Source organism: Artemia franciscana, chromosome 2 (genome assembly GCF_032884065.1).
Source record: "Artemia franciscana chromosome 2, ASM3288406v1, whole genome shotgun sequence".
NCBI lineage: Eukaryota > Metazoa > Arthropoda > Branchiopoda > Anostraca > Artemiidae > Artemia > Artemia franciscana.
The window spans coordinates 54,785,645-54,800,430 of record NC_088864.1 but is presented as its reverse complement, the minus strand read 5'-3'; the positions used below and the strand labels follow the sequence as shown (position 1 = coordinate 54,800,430).

The 14,786-nt window shown below is 35.5% G+C and overlaps 1 protein-coding gene across 2 annotated transcripts in view; it reads right to left on the bottom strand.

The window, feature by feature from the left end:
• LOC136043753 (suppressor of lurcher protein 1-like) overlaps positions 1 to 14,786 on the bottom strand; it is an 840,975-nt gene that overhangs the window by 100,421 nt on the left and 725,768 nt on the right. The gene's annotated exons all lie outside the window — the stretch shown is intronic.

The following is a 14,786-nucleotide window of genomic DNA, read 5'->3' as shown; positions in this document are numbered from 1 at the left end:
ACCCATTTTTCTGAATTGTCTTTTTTTTCACCCTCTCTAAGACCATAAGTCCCAAGTCCCATTGGGTCTTGTTGGGCGAAACCATTTTAGTTGGATCAGAGAATATATTTTTAACCCTTCCCTTCCTACCCTATCTTCTGGCACCTTAAGTGTTAAACTCATAAGTGTTGAATTAGTAAAGAGCCTTGTGCCTCCTACACACTATCACCCCTCTAACACTTTGAATAGAAGGTTTGGTCGTTGAGAAACAGTATAGGGCCCACTAGATTGAAAGGTGAAAGCTTTAGTGCCCTTTTTAAAGGTCGATATTGATTAGGGGATGGCCAGCGTCCTCCCACAGGCTTTTTACTGTCTCGCTTAGCCCCTGTTACCCACACAGTACTAGATTAAAATTATGAGGTTGCTGTTTTGTTAAGAATAAATAATTCTAATTAGTATGCCTCCGGAGTCAACCCTACTTCAGCGGCCCTAAGGGTACTGACCCTTGATTATATTCAACCAAAAAATTTCACTGAAAGTAAGGAGCAACAGTAAAACTTAAAAGGAGCAAAAATTGTTACGTATATGAGGGGGTTTGACCCCTCATCATTACCTCGCTCTTTACGCTGAAGTTCCAATTCGGTTCCAAGTCCTTAAGAATGACCCCTGAATCACAAAGGTCATTTAATTAGAATAAATTGCTCTTTCGAAAGTACTAAAAAACTTTAATGTAAAGGGGAGGTATTGACGAGGGGACGAACCCCCTCATATACGCAATAATTTCTGTTCGTTTTAAGTTTTAGTGTTGCTCCTTACCTTCAGTTGAAAAAAAAACTTGGGAAATCTGGCACCTCCTTCCTGAAAAATTCTCTTTCCCCATAAGAAATTTCTACATGGAAACATCCTCCCACGTAACCCACTCCCCCCACTAGAAAAAATCCCCCATGAAAACATCTTTCTGCTTCCCAGTAACCAATACTATATGTAAATAATTGACAAAATTTGTAACTTGCAGCCCTTCCCTCGGGGACTGTGGGGGATTGATTTGTCCAAAACGACAGAGTTATTAGATTTTCCGACTATGCTGACTTAAATGCCTTTCTAAAAATTTTTATTCGATGACTTCAGGAAAAAATGAGCGTCGGAGGTGGGCGTAGTTGCCCTCCAATTTTTTGGTCACTTAAAAATGGCACTAGAACTTTTGATTTCCGTTTGAATGAGGCCTCTTGTGACATTCTAGGACCACTGGCCGATACAATCACCCTGGAGAAAAAAAAACAAACAAATAATCCCACATACGTGATCTTTCTTCTGACACGAATACAAAATTCCACGTTTTTGCAAATAAGAGCTTAAAGCCTCGATAGTAAGGTTCTCCGATACGTGTGAATTTTGATGGTGTGATTTTCATTAAGGTTCTATGACTTTTGAGGGGTGTTTCCCCCCCCCCTTTTGAAAATAAGGCAAATTTTCTCAGGCTCTTAACTTTGGATGTGTAAGATTAAATTTGATGAACCTTATTTATTTAAAATCAGCATAATACGAACTGTATTAAGGAACGACCCGGCTCAATGGTAACCAAAACTCTAAAAAATGGAATTTTGATACCAATAGTTACATCAAAAGAATCGAATTTTAATGCTGATTTGAAATATATAAGTTTCATTAAGTTTAGTCTTACCTATCAAAAGTTACAAGCCTGAGAAATTTTGCCTTATTTTAGAAAATAGGGGGAAACACCCCATAAAAGTCATAGAATCTTAACGAAAATCACACCATCAATTTCAGCGTATCAGAAAACCCTATTGTAAAACTTAAAACGAACAGAAATTATTACGCATATGAGGGGCTCACCTCCTTCTAATACCTCGCTCTTTACTCTGAAGTATTTTTAGTAATTTCAACTATTTATTCTACGGATTTGGTGATTCAGGGGTCATTCTTTATGAATTGGGACAAAATTTAAGCTTTAATGTAAAGAGCAAGGTACTGACGAGGGGGTGAACCCCTCATATATGTACTGAAAACATGAGAATACAAAAGTTCGTTACGTAAGCTAATTTATAAATTACGTATATCTTTTGCTAATAAAAACATTCGAAAAAAATTAAAAGTTCTAGTTGCCTTTTTAAGTAACCAAAAAATCGGAGGGTAACTAGTCTTCCTCCCCCGCTCCTTTTTTCTCAAAATCATTCGATCAAAACTATCAGAAAGCCATTTAGCCAAAAAAATAAATATGTAAATTTCGTTTTAATTATTCCTCTGCGGAGAGCCAGAGTCAAAACATGCATTGATTCAAAAACGTTCAGAAATTAAATAAAAAAAACAAACAAGTTTTTTAACTGAAAGTAAGGAGCGACATTAAAATTTAAACCGAACAGAAATTACTTCGTATATGAAAGGGGCTGCTTCCTCATCAACGCCATGCTCTTTACGCTAAAGTTTTTTAATAATTTAAAAAGAAGAGTTGAGAGAAAGAGTCAAACTTAAGCGTAAAGAGCGAGGCGTTGATGAGGAAGCAGCCCCTTTCATATACGAAGTAATTTCTGTTCGTTTTAAGTTTTAATGTCGCTCCTTACTTTCAGTTAAAAAACTAGTTTTTTTTTAATTTAATTATTAGAAAAGGTCGACATGCTTGGTCTTGGCTGTCCAGTCAGCATGTAATTATTAGGAAACCTTCGCTAGGCCAGGGTTTCCCAAGTTGCGTCACAGGTATACTCCTGAACCGACACTACGCGTATCAAAAAAAGAAAAAGGTATACATCACGTTTTTTATTTTTTATGGCTGTTTTTTTTTTTTTTTTTTTTTTTTTTTCAGTTTATGGCGCTAGTATGAAATAATCAATAAACCATGGATATATTCTGGAAGGCTATTAAAGTAGTCTTGTGACCTTAATCGTCCAAGTTTCTTCGCTCTGTCATTTGAAATGAAGACTATTGGAGGAAAATCCTTTTGCAGGTTACTATCCTGAATAAATAGGCTTAAAAGGATCCAATTTTACAAGAAACTTTCCTTTTTAACTAAAAATAAAATTCTATCAAAATCTGAAGTCCAGCATCTATAGGTTTTCAAAAGTTTTCTTCCAGCTGCCTGAAGAAAGACTGTCGATAAAAGTACTTGAAGATCAGGGATATCTTGCAACATAATTTATACCGTCAAAAAAAGAGACTCCTTTATGAAATTAGAATGTCTTAAAAGTTTCAAGAAATTAAAACGTATCGCAAGGAACAAACTTGAAATGGGTTTGTATGGGCCTAAAATAAAAGAATATTAGCTTGCTGAAATTAGAGTGATAACGTAATATAACTGTATAATGCAATATAACTGTAATATAGCCCTACTAAGGCTATAACATAATAGAACCATGTTATAAAGTACTGAACGCAACCATTTATCTACAAAATGTTCCGAGTCCGCTTAGTATGCGGGTGCTGAATAAGTGCTAAAGATAGTTTAAGAAAACAATTCAATGGTTTTACGATTTAATCGGTTTTCCACTGCCAAAATTTAGTTCAGACATGCTGCAATGGCACAGTTTAATGTTTATGTTCAGCAAAAACTAAACGGCAAAGGTGGGACGTCTTCCATGGCTTAAAATTCTAAAGCAGATTAGCATAAAAAAGAAAATTCGCTTTCACTGACCCCCTTTAATTTACCATGGAAGTTTAACGGTGATTGGAACAAAAAAAAATATTTGGCACGTTTTGGAGGTTTAGGAACCAATACCGTCCAATTTTTTTTCAAAATATTCTTTTCCCCTTAGGATCGAGATACCTGCCAAGTAAGTTGCCAGCCAATCGGAGACAAAAATAATTTGGGGCTATCTCGGACGTCAAAACATCGGTGAAAAGATGTGATTCGGTAACTTTTGCCTTCATTAAGGTTTTCTTGTCTCTGTCCAAAAGCCCTGAAGTCTAAGTAAATCTCAAAATACAAGATTTCAAATCAAATCAAAAGTCAAATGAATTATAAGGAGGAACAGAGACTCACATTTTCTGGCCTCATATTTCCTCCTTCTGAATAAAAATACGAAGTGCCTTCGTCTTCCTCACCCCCAGGCACTCCAAAGCCAAGCTCGATCCCCTACTGTCGTCACTTAGATTTTGAAGGTCAGCTGGTTCGATAGCCTGGGTTTTGAGTTTAGTTCGACTTGTCTCTGTCCCTCCCTCAAGTATGTGGTCCAAATGACCCCTTAGCCTAAATTTTCGTCTCGATCCCCCAAGCTATTCCTGAGACAATGCATATGTACTACTATTTGCTACGTCAACGTCATGGGTCAATGTACTACGTCACTGGTCAACGTCACAACCTCCTCAGGAACATCACAACCACCCATAGCCTCAGCCTTTTAGTTCTGAGTTCAAATTCAAGTGTCTCCTATAATACTCCTTAGAAGTTTCAATTTGATCCTCAAAGCCATTACCAGGATAGATCAAATATGCTTTTTTAAAAACCTGGCAATCACAGTTTCTTTTGATCTATCTTGCTTATTAATCGTAAATAGATTGCAAGCCCCATAGTTTATAGTGGGGAAATTTTTAGGTGGACTAAAGAAAAAATCCCCCCCCTTTAGTGTTTTTTTAGTAACCTCCTACCCTATATTGTCTTCTGAGTTACCTCACCATTATCGTCGTGTCTCAAAGGGACTTGTAGTGCAAAAACACTAAGGCACATTGGAGAAAAAAGGTTTTCAGCCATTCCCCCCCCCACCCGTATAAAACTGATTGTGCCTAGTAATCTCTCCATTTCTTCTCCTATACTGCCTAAAAGTTTCAAATATGTCTCCTGATCTGTTCCCGAGAAAGCAAGATAGCGCAAGCAACCTGGATGCACATCGTGTCTTTTGATTTAGCTCTATCTTTGTCATAGTACCAAGTCTACTTGCCAACCCCCCCCCAACAGTCACTGAAAGTTTCATCCTGATATCCTATGCCGTTTTTGAGATACTGAAGACATTTCATTTTGAAAATTTGGACAAACATAGTGTCATTTGATTTACCTCGCTAATTAGCTGTGTTGAGTTTATAAGTCCTATAGGAGCTTATAGTGCAAAAGTGTTCTGGTAGATAAGAGACAAAAACTGTTTCCCCCCTTTCTCCTCCTTCAAGGCGGAACTTAAAGTCCCCTTGCCCTACCCTCATTATTCCTTTTTCCAACAGTACTTTAAAGTTTTAACTTCAAACACGAAGCTTTTCTTGAGATTTTGAAGATGTGGTATTTCCATAACCTGGATGTACATATTGTTTTTCGACTCGAAGTAGAAATTGTTTCATTTAAACACAAATATACACAGTCTTAAAAAGAAGCGCATATGCCTAAAGGCTAACTCCCTCACCCTCCAAGACTCACTGAAAGTTTCAACTCTATCCTGAATGTTATTACTAAGACAAAACCTATGTGTTAACAATTTGCGATTTGTATAATTTACAACCCCTGCCACAGGGGGTATAAAAAGGTACTGGGGAAGGATGGCTGCCCTCTAATGACTATCTACTCTTAAAAAGGTACTAGAGCTTTCCATTCCCAATTTCAATGGCCCATTTCAATTCAAACATATGACAGGTGCAGTATTTTGATAATATGGATACACAAACTGTCTTTTGATTTAGTTCTACCCTTTCCACAAGTCACCGTTCAACGTTCAATCTCCCCCCCCTGATGTTACCTGAAAGTATCAAACTAATTCCCTAAGCCATTCCCAGGATTTCGCATGCTAGCTATTTTGACAAACTGGCCACAAATGTTGTCATTTGATTTATTTCTCAACTTAACTGAGCTTCAATTTTAAGTCCCATAGGAGATGGTAAAAACGTTTCTGTTATTTGGAGACAAATATTATTTGACCCCTTCATCCTCCATCCAAAACCAAATTTGAATTTCCCTTGTTCCACCTTTTCCCTTCCTTTCTCAAATAGTGCCTGAAAGTTTTAACTTCATCCCACAAGCTGTTCCCAAGATATTACCGACATGCTGTACCGACTACCTAAATACACATAGTGTCTTTTTATTTGCCTCTACCTCTAGTGTCTTTTTATTTACCTCTACCTCCCTAAATTTTAACTCGTTTACTTGAACCATTTTCAAGATGTTGCAGATAATTTGAAAAATCAAGTGCACATGGTACCATTTAATTTACTCAGGTAAAAGTGTCGTTCCAGAATATACTCTTGCAAAATCCCTTGAATCTCGGTCTAGCGAATTCGTAAGACCTTGCTGAAAATACAACTGACTAAGAATATAGATTTTTCCCGCCCAACTCAGGGCCCCTGACATTCCTCTCCCCTACTTCAACCAAATTATAATTTTCTTGGCTCAGATCTATGAATGTTTTGAGCTAATTTAGCATCCGGGACCATCCAATCTCCCCCTTTCCTTTGAAAAATCTATGTGTAATAGTTGAGAAACTTGCAAATTTCACGACCCTTACCCCAAGGACTGTCGAGGTCATGTCCTCGGTGGCATATTTCCACATGACTTGTAGAATTCCATTTGATGTGGAAATTAAGCGATACGGCGTTCAGATATTGGTCTTGGATCGAAGCCGGATGCTCAACATCGTTGACCTTTCGAGCAGTCAGAATTCCATTTTCAAACAGTTGTAGATTTGGTCCTAGACTCAGTTTGGCTTTCTAATGCTGTATTAGGTGACACTGAGCCAAATATATAATATTCGCTGGTCTCATCCAAATTACGCGCTAGTAAATCTATTCTAATGAATATGAGGTTCAAGATTTATTATATACATTTGTAGACCGTAGTCTGATTTAGCAATTTTAGATGAACCTTTTAGCTGGCTTTATAAAATCCTCGTGATGACTTTCTTTCCATCGAAGGTAAATCATCATGTTTCCTAAATATATTTAGACGAAATATTTGAATCAATGAAATTGAAGTGTTGTTTTCTTTTGAAACAAACGTAAAACCGTATTCAATAACCTTTAGTAGGGAATGCTTTTATTCTCAACGGTTTAGTCTATGCTAAGGGAGTTGGAATCACAGCTTAGATACAAATATATTGGTATCTAATCTGTGGTTGGTTGAAATGACATATAACTTTATTTAAATTAAATACTAGCAAATATGTATGTTTCAGAATCGATGGCAGCGACTTGAAAAGCACATTTAATGATTGATCATTTTACTCGGACCTGTAAGCCGAAACCTTATGTTGAGTTTCTCTTTGTGGCAAGCAAAGCTAAATTATTGCATTTCCTGGAGGTATTTAAACTAAATTTTCACTTGACGAACATGGAATCCTTTGTAAACATCATTCCTGTTAATATTCTGCAGGAGACTTCTAACAAATACATCGCTGTCGACGAAATTGAATCTCATCCAACAAAGAAAATGAAGTCTTTAGCTCAACAATCTGACTGTATACACGTGCACACATGAGAAATATTTTAAGATAGAGTTTTGCATATCCTTTACAATCATTCTAATAAAGGGATTATATATATGTCTAAAACCGAAAGAACTATTGAAGGAGTATTTGGATCTGTAACCAAGCCAGTCATAGAATTCAGCTACAATACCCCAAAAAGCCTTGTTCTATACAGCATAAATTTTACAAGAGAGGGGGAGATTTATTCTCAATGTTTTTTCAACTATTTTTTCAAACCTAAATTTTATTACACACACACACATTTTATTACACCTTTTTGGTGGGGGCGCTTCGCGCCTCCCAAGCCGCCCCTCCCCGTGCGCGTAAGTCGTTACGCGCCATATTAGTTACGCGCCATTGTAGTTGTGTCCCTGTGTCCCACCTGTGAATATATATATATATGTTTTTAACTAACGCGCCACCCCAACACATATATTCCCCTGTGCCCCCGGCATCCCCCTTGTAGTTGTGTCCCTGTGTCCCAGTCGTCATTTATATTCCCAGTATCCCGGTCGTCATTTGTGTCCCATTTTCCCAGTCTGTAATTTCCCTTTGAGCGTCCCAGTCGTCATTTATATTCCCTGTGTCCCGGTCGTCATTTGTGTCCCGGTGTCCCGGTCTGTAATTTATCTTTGAGTGTCCCAGTCTGTAATTTATCTTTGAGTGTCCCGGTCGTCATTTATATTCCCTGTGTCCCGGTTTTTAGTTTTCTTTTTCTCCTTTATTTTTCAGTTTTTTTCCTTTTTTGGTTATTTTTCTTTTTCAGTTTTTAGTTTTTTTAGTTTCTTTTTATTAGGTTTTGTTTTTTTCTTTTTATTTTTTTTGTAGTTTTTACCTTTTTTTAGTTTTTTTAGTTTTTTTCTTTTTTAATATTTCGTTTTTATCTTTTTTTTAGTTTTTTAGCTTTTTTAGTTTTTTTAGTATTTTCTTTTTAGTTTTTTTGTAGTTTTTACCTTTTTTAGTTTTTTTTTCTTCTTTTGTATTTTACCTTTTTTTATTTTTTTTTCTTCTTTTTTATTAATGCTAAGGCCAAGGTTCGAACCTGGAACCTCTCGGACCTGGAACATAACGCTTTACCAACTCAGCTACTTTGGCTTGAATACATTCGTTTTTGAATTGGTATATAATGTGTTCCGGTCGTCAATTATATTCCCTGTGTCCCGGTCGTCATTTATGTCCCGGTGTCCCGGTCGTCATTTGTGTCCCGGTGTCCCGGTCTGTAATTTTGTCAGTCGACAAACATGACGTCAGGCGAGAAAACAACTTCATGACGACATACAGCTCAATCCTTATAATGACGTCAGTCGACACACATGACGTCAGTCGACACACAAACATGACGTCAGTCGACAGACCGACAGACAAACAACTTTATTATTTATATATATATATATATATATATATATATATATATATATATATATATATATATATATATATATATATATATATATATATATATATATATATATATATATATATATATATATATATATATTAATCACTAATTTAGGAAAACAGTCTTCCTTTTCTCCTTCTGTCTCTTTTTTTTTTTTTTTTTTTTTTTTTTTTTTTTTTTTTTTTTTTTTTGTGTTTGTGCTGTAGCATTGGTGATTTCTCTTTTCATGATATATATATATATATATATATATATATATATATATATATATATATATATATATATATATATATATATATATAAATATAAATAGTGATTAGTGATATCACTGGTTTTCAAAGACCATACGGCTATGTGGTGGTATATTCACTCCCAAGTATCTATGCAGTCTAATTATACAATTGTTCTTAGGCTTCATTTGACTGGGCAGACGCAGCTCATCTTTTGAAATCAATACTGGAGTCCATCAGGGTTGTGCTGCTGCCCCAGAACTATTTAATTGTGTCATCGACTACATTATGACTCGGACCATAAACCACCTTCAGTTTGGGTTGCATTACGATGATAGAGTACTTTCACTCAAAATCTCACGATTTCTGTTTAATAGCATTTCATCCCTATAAAAGCAATAATTGTTGTCTGGTTACCTAAAATAGCAGAAATGACATCATAATACCATCAAAAAGAGGCCGTCTATTATAGAAGGTACGAAGAAACAATAAATTTACAAATAAAATAAAATACAATGACGAAATAGGGTAGTGGCGGGTGGAGTTTAATGGACAACTACAAAACAATTCTTGCAGGCCATAAAAAAAGGCTAAACAAGCTATTGAGGAAACGACCAAAAAGTGATTATGGTTGCCAGGGATAGACAGAACTCTTTACAAGAAAATCCTCAAATTATTGAGCGTAAAATGAGAATGCCTTTTTCCAAGTCACTGACTCTAAATAGGAATCTAGAAATGATGACTTAAAAGTAGCAATAAGACATGCAGTTTGAATAAGAAGAAATTTTTTTTTCAGTTTATTGTCCTTTAAATTTCTATTTCATCTCTGAAGTTTAGTATTAATATTTTTATGGAAAGAATTATGTCTCGGTGTGTCATGAATGCATATTATTTCCAAATCAAGAGAATATTTCTAAGACCCTGGCAGAATTATAAAAAGATATAAAAAGACATTTTTTATTACACCTCTACTTCCTCTGCAATAACATTTTAGAGTTGAAAAAATGGGCCGAGGAAGCTGGTCTCATATTGTTTTCAAGTAGAAAGATTATTTGCTAATGGAACCAATTACGGCTAATAAAGAATGGATAATCACATTATAGAAGACGCCCCTTAGTCAGATTTCTTGTTAGAGAGAACCGTTGGCTAGGTTCTTGGTTAGTAGATTTGTAGCGGTAGACTTAATAGCACGATACTTTCAAATTATAGCAAAGAGCAAAATAAACATTAAATTCACACATTAGACGGATATTACTAACTTTGTACGCCCTCCTGTGAATCTATATATATAAAGATATGTTGTCTGTGGGTCTGTCGAGTGACGTCATGTCATCATGTCGTCATGAAGTTAGTTGTCGTCATGTTTGTTATGACGATGCCGTCATTAAAGGTATTTAAGAAAATCGTTCAAAGACAAATTTTTAATTGTAAGAAGATCGTGGACAGAAAAATGTTTAATTGTAAAATGACTGAAGAACCTACAATGGCAACAGCAAATGACGACCGGGACACAAATGACGACCGGGACACAGGGAATATAAATGACGACCGCGACACCAAAGAGAAATTACAGACTGGACACCGGGACACAAATGACGATTGGGACACAGGGAATAAAAATGACGACCAAGACACAGGGACACAACTACAACGGGGACGCCGGTGGGCACAGGGGGATATATAAATGACGACGGGGACACAGGGAATGTTCGATTAGCAATCACCATCAACAAAGCTCAAGGGCAATCATTAGAATAATCAGGTATAGATCTGAATACAGATTGCTTTTTCCCATGGACAATTATATGTTGCATTTTCAAGAGTTGGTAAACCTGACAATCTATTTATATGCACAGACAATGGGACAGCCAAAAATGTTGTATATTCGCAAGTTTTACGTAGTTAATATATATATATATATATATATATATATATATATATATATATATATATATATATATATATATATATATATATATATATATATATATATATATATATATATATATATATAAATATATATTCACAGGTGGGACACAGGGACACAACTACAATGGCGCGTAACTAATATGGCGCGTAACGACTTACGCGCGCGGGGAGGCTTGGGGGGGGGCGCGAAGCGCCCCCACCAACTCACCAACTAGGTGTTGGGGTGGCGCGAAGCGCCACCCCAACCGCTAGTACTGAATAATAATTAAATCTCTTACCTTAAAGCATTCATTCTTGGAACACTGACAAGGGTTGGGCTTTAAACAAGGGTGAAAACAGGTCATGGCATATTATTTAGTAACGGATGCTTTTACTCTATTGGATATCAAAGGTGCTAGCAGTTGCGAAATGAGACCTAGAGTGCCTAAAGTTGCATTAGACATTAGAAGGGGCTGTCGGCTAACCCTAGAATGTGACGAGGTGTTCGAACGATACATAATATCAAAGAGAAAATTCAAGTTGGAAGAACAGTTATGCTTTGTGGCAAAAGTGAATACGATGCATATACAAAGATTACAAGATGGATTAAATGCATTAATAAAACATATTGAAGACAGTGATTTGAATCAATCTATAAAAAAGGAGCGAGTTTGTTACATTTTTATTTGGATACTTGACTAGCGACAAAGAATCTTCATTCTTTGTTAGTCTATAATTGGTAGTGAGAGTGTCAAGATTAAAAATGGTGGGACTTCAGAAACAAAAAATCTATAGAATCTAGTGACTTTGGAAAAATGTTTGATTCTAGATGATGATTTTCAAGAGCTAAAAGCCTAAAATTTCGTTTAAGACGTCCATTTTGCAAAGCAACAGAAAATAAGTCGATATCTAAAAACAACCCTGTCTAAACATGATTTAATGTGTGACGTCACTCGATTACTCTTACTCCTAAAATAAATTCCTTTTATCGATTGCAAGTCAGTTTCTTTTTGGCAGATAGACAGATCGTAATGGAAAAAAAATGTTTTACAATGTTCATTATGTTTTTACACGTCAACCTGTGAGAATTGTACTATTGTTGATGACTATAATGAAAAGTGTAGGTTATGCAATCAGTTTAAATTGAATAGAAGACATGCAGCGCAAATCAAAGACTCTAATTACTGTCTTGAAAATGTTTGCGGCTCTCAAACTACAGGTTTTCTATGCTCCAGTTGTCACTATGATAAATTTGATCAATGGGAAAATACTTACCCAGGAATGATTACAAAAAAACTTTATACGTAATTTTAGTTTATTTTTAAGAGATTGGTTACGTAATGATTTTAAATTGTTTTGGGAGAAAGAACCTGGTCTGCGCCTCAATTGATGAAATAATAAGTAAGTCTGGTTTCTACGTCATCGTCATGCATAGCCAATGCCCCGTCTTTACAATTAATGGGCTACTTTTAGCAATGATAAGGGTATTACTAACACTTCGAATATGGTCGAGGAAATCTGAGGGTATTTGATGATTATTTGATTTGAGCTCATGGTGCCAAGTCTAATACAATAATGCCATCAGGGGTAATTTCCCAATAGGTTTCAAAGTGATTTAGGGAGGTTAATGCTATACTCTCCTCCAACTGTTCGGCAAAGTTACACCATAACGTACTGTGCCCGTTCGGACAATACTCATATCTTGAGTACCGGACAAATCCAGCACAATAATACCGTGAGTTTTTGCAGACGTTTTATTGGTTATACAATTTTCAAATAGTTGTGAATCTTGAACTAAGGATTGCACTGTCAATTAATATAGGGTCCTGTAGGATTTATCAAGGGATAAATTGAAGAGCAGAATTCCATCTACTTTACATACAAGAGATGAAATTCCAAACATTTAAAATTTTTGTGGAAAATTTGTCCATGATCATATGGCACAAGCACCCTTTATAAAAGCCAAATCAAGTTCTGAAGGAATTATACCATTGATAAATGACGAGTCGGTCAGTACTTGAGCCTGTAGCAATATGTAGTTGATTCGTGGCTAATTTTAAAAACTTTCCGAAAAAGAAGTTTTCTAAAGAAAAGTAAAGGTCATATTAAGCTTAAGATCAGAAGAAAAATTAACTTAGGATAATTCAAACTCAAAACAACCAGAAAAAACTAATAAAGAATAAATGAAACACAAAATGAACAGACATTAAATAAACCATCATAGCAAAAAACATACAAAAGGTACTAATATAATTGAATCAATAAATCTCAATACAAGGACAAGTTAATTTGAATATGCAAATCAAGCTTAAAACAAACAAAAATATTTGCTATTGAAGCATAAATGAAGCCCAAAACAAAAAGAATTTAAATAAAAAAGGTGTTCTCTATAGGATGTTGGCTTGTGAGATGTTTCAAACAGGCTAAATTGGCTACTTAGGTCTACTTTTGCAGTATTAGCAGTTTCTAATAAGTTTTCTTCTTCATTTAAATTCTCAAAGGTGTTCTCTATAGGGTGTTGGCTTGTGAGATGTTTCAAACAGGCTAAATTGGCTACTTAGGTCTACTTTTCCAGTATTAGCAGTTTCTAATAAGTTATCTTATTCATTTAAATTCTCAAAGGTGTTCTCAATAGGGTGTTGGTTTGTGAGATGTTTCAAACAGGCTAAATTGGCTACTTAGGTCCACTTTTGCAGTATTAGCAGTTTCTAATAAGTTTTCTTCTTCATTTAAATTGTCAAAGGTGTTCTCTATAGGGTGCTGGCTTGTGAGATGTTTCAAACAGGCTAAATTGGCTACTTAGGTCTACTTTTGCAGTATTAGCAGAGTTTTTAATAAGTTTTCTTCTTCATTTGAATTCTCAAAGGTTTTTTGTATAGGGGTTTGGCTTGTGAGATGTTTCAAACAGGCTAAATTGGCTTCTTAGGTCTACTTTTGTAGTATTAGCAGAGTTTCTAATAAGTTTTCTTCTTTATTTAAATTCTCAAAGGTGTTCTCTATAGGGTGTTGGCTTGTGAGATGTTTCAAACAGGCTAAATTGGCTACTTAGGTCTACCTTTGCAGTATTAGCAGAGTTTCTAATAAGTCTTCCATTTCATTTAAACTCTCAAAGGTATTTTTTATAGGGTTCTGGCTTGTGAGATGTTTCAAACTGGCTAAATTGGCTGCTTAGGTCTACTTTTGCAGTACCAGCAGAGTTTCTAATAAGTTTTCTTATTCATTAATTCTCAAAGGTGTTCTCTATAGGGTGTTGGCTTGTGAGATGTTTCAAACAGGCTAAATTGGCTACTTAGGTCTACCTTTGCAGTATTAGCAGAGTTTCTAATAAGTCTTCCATTTCATTTAAACTCTCAAAGGTGTTTTTTATAGGGTTCTGGCTTGTGAGATGTTTCAAACTGGCTAAATTGGCTGCTTAGGTCTACTTTTGCAGTACCAGCAGAGTTTCTAATAAGTTTTCTTCTTCATTTAAATTCTCAAAGGTGTTCTCTATAGGGTGTTGGCTTGTGAGATGTTTCAAACAGGCTAAATTGGCTACTTAGGTCTACCTTTGCAGTATTAGCAGAGTTTCTAATAAGTCTTCCATTTCATTTAAACTCTCAAAGGTGTTTTTTATAGGGTTCTGGCTTGTGAGATGTTTCAAACTGGCTAAATTGGCTGCTTAGGTCTACTTTTGCAGTACCAGCAGAGTTTCTAATAAGTTTTCTTCTTCATTTAAATTCTCAAAGGTGTTCTCTATAGGGTGTTGGCTTGTGAGATGTTTCAAACAGGCTAAATTGGCTACTTAGGTCTACCTTTGCAGTATTAGCAGAGTTTCTAATAAGTCTTCCATTTCATTTAAACTCTCAAAGGTGTTTTTTATAGGGTTCTGGCTTGTGAGATGTTTCA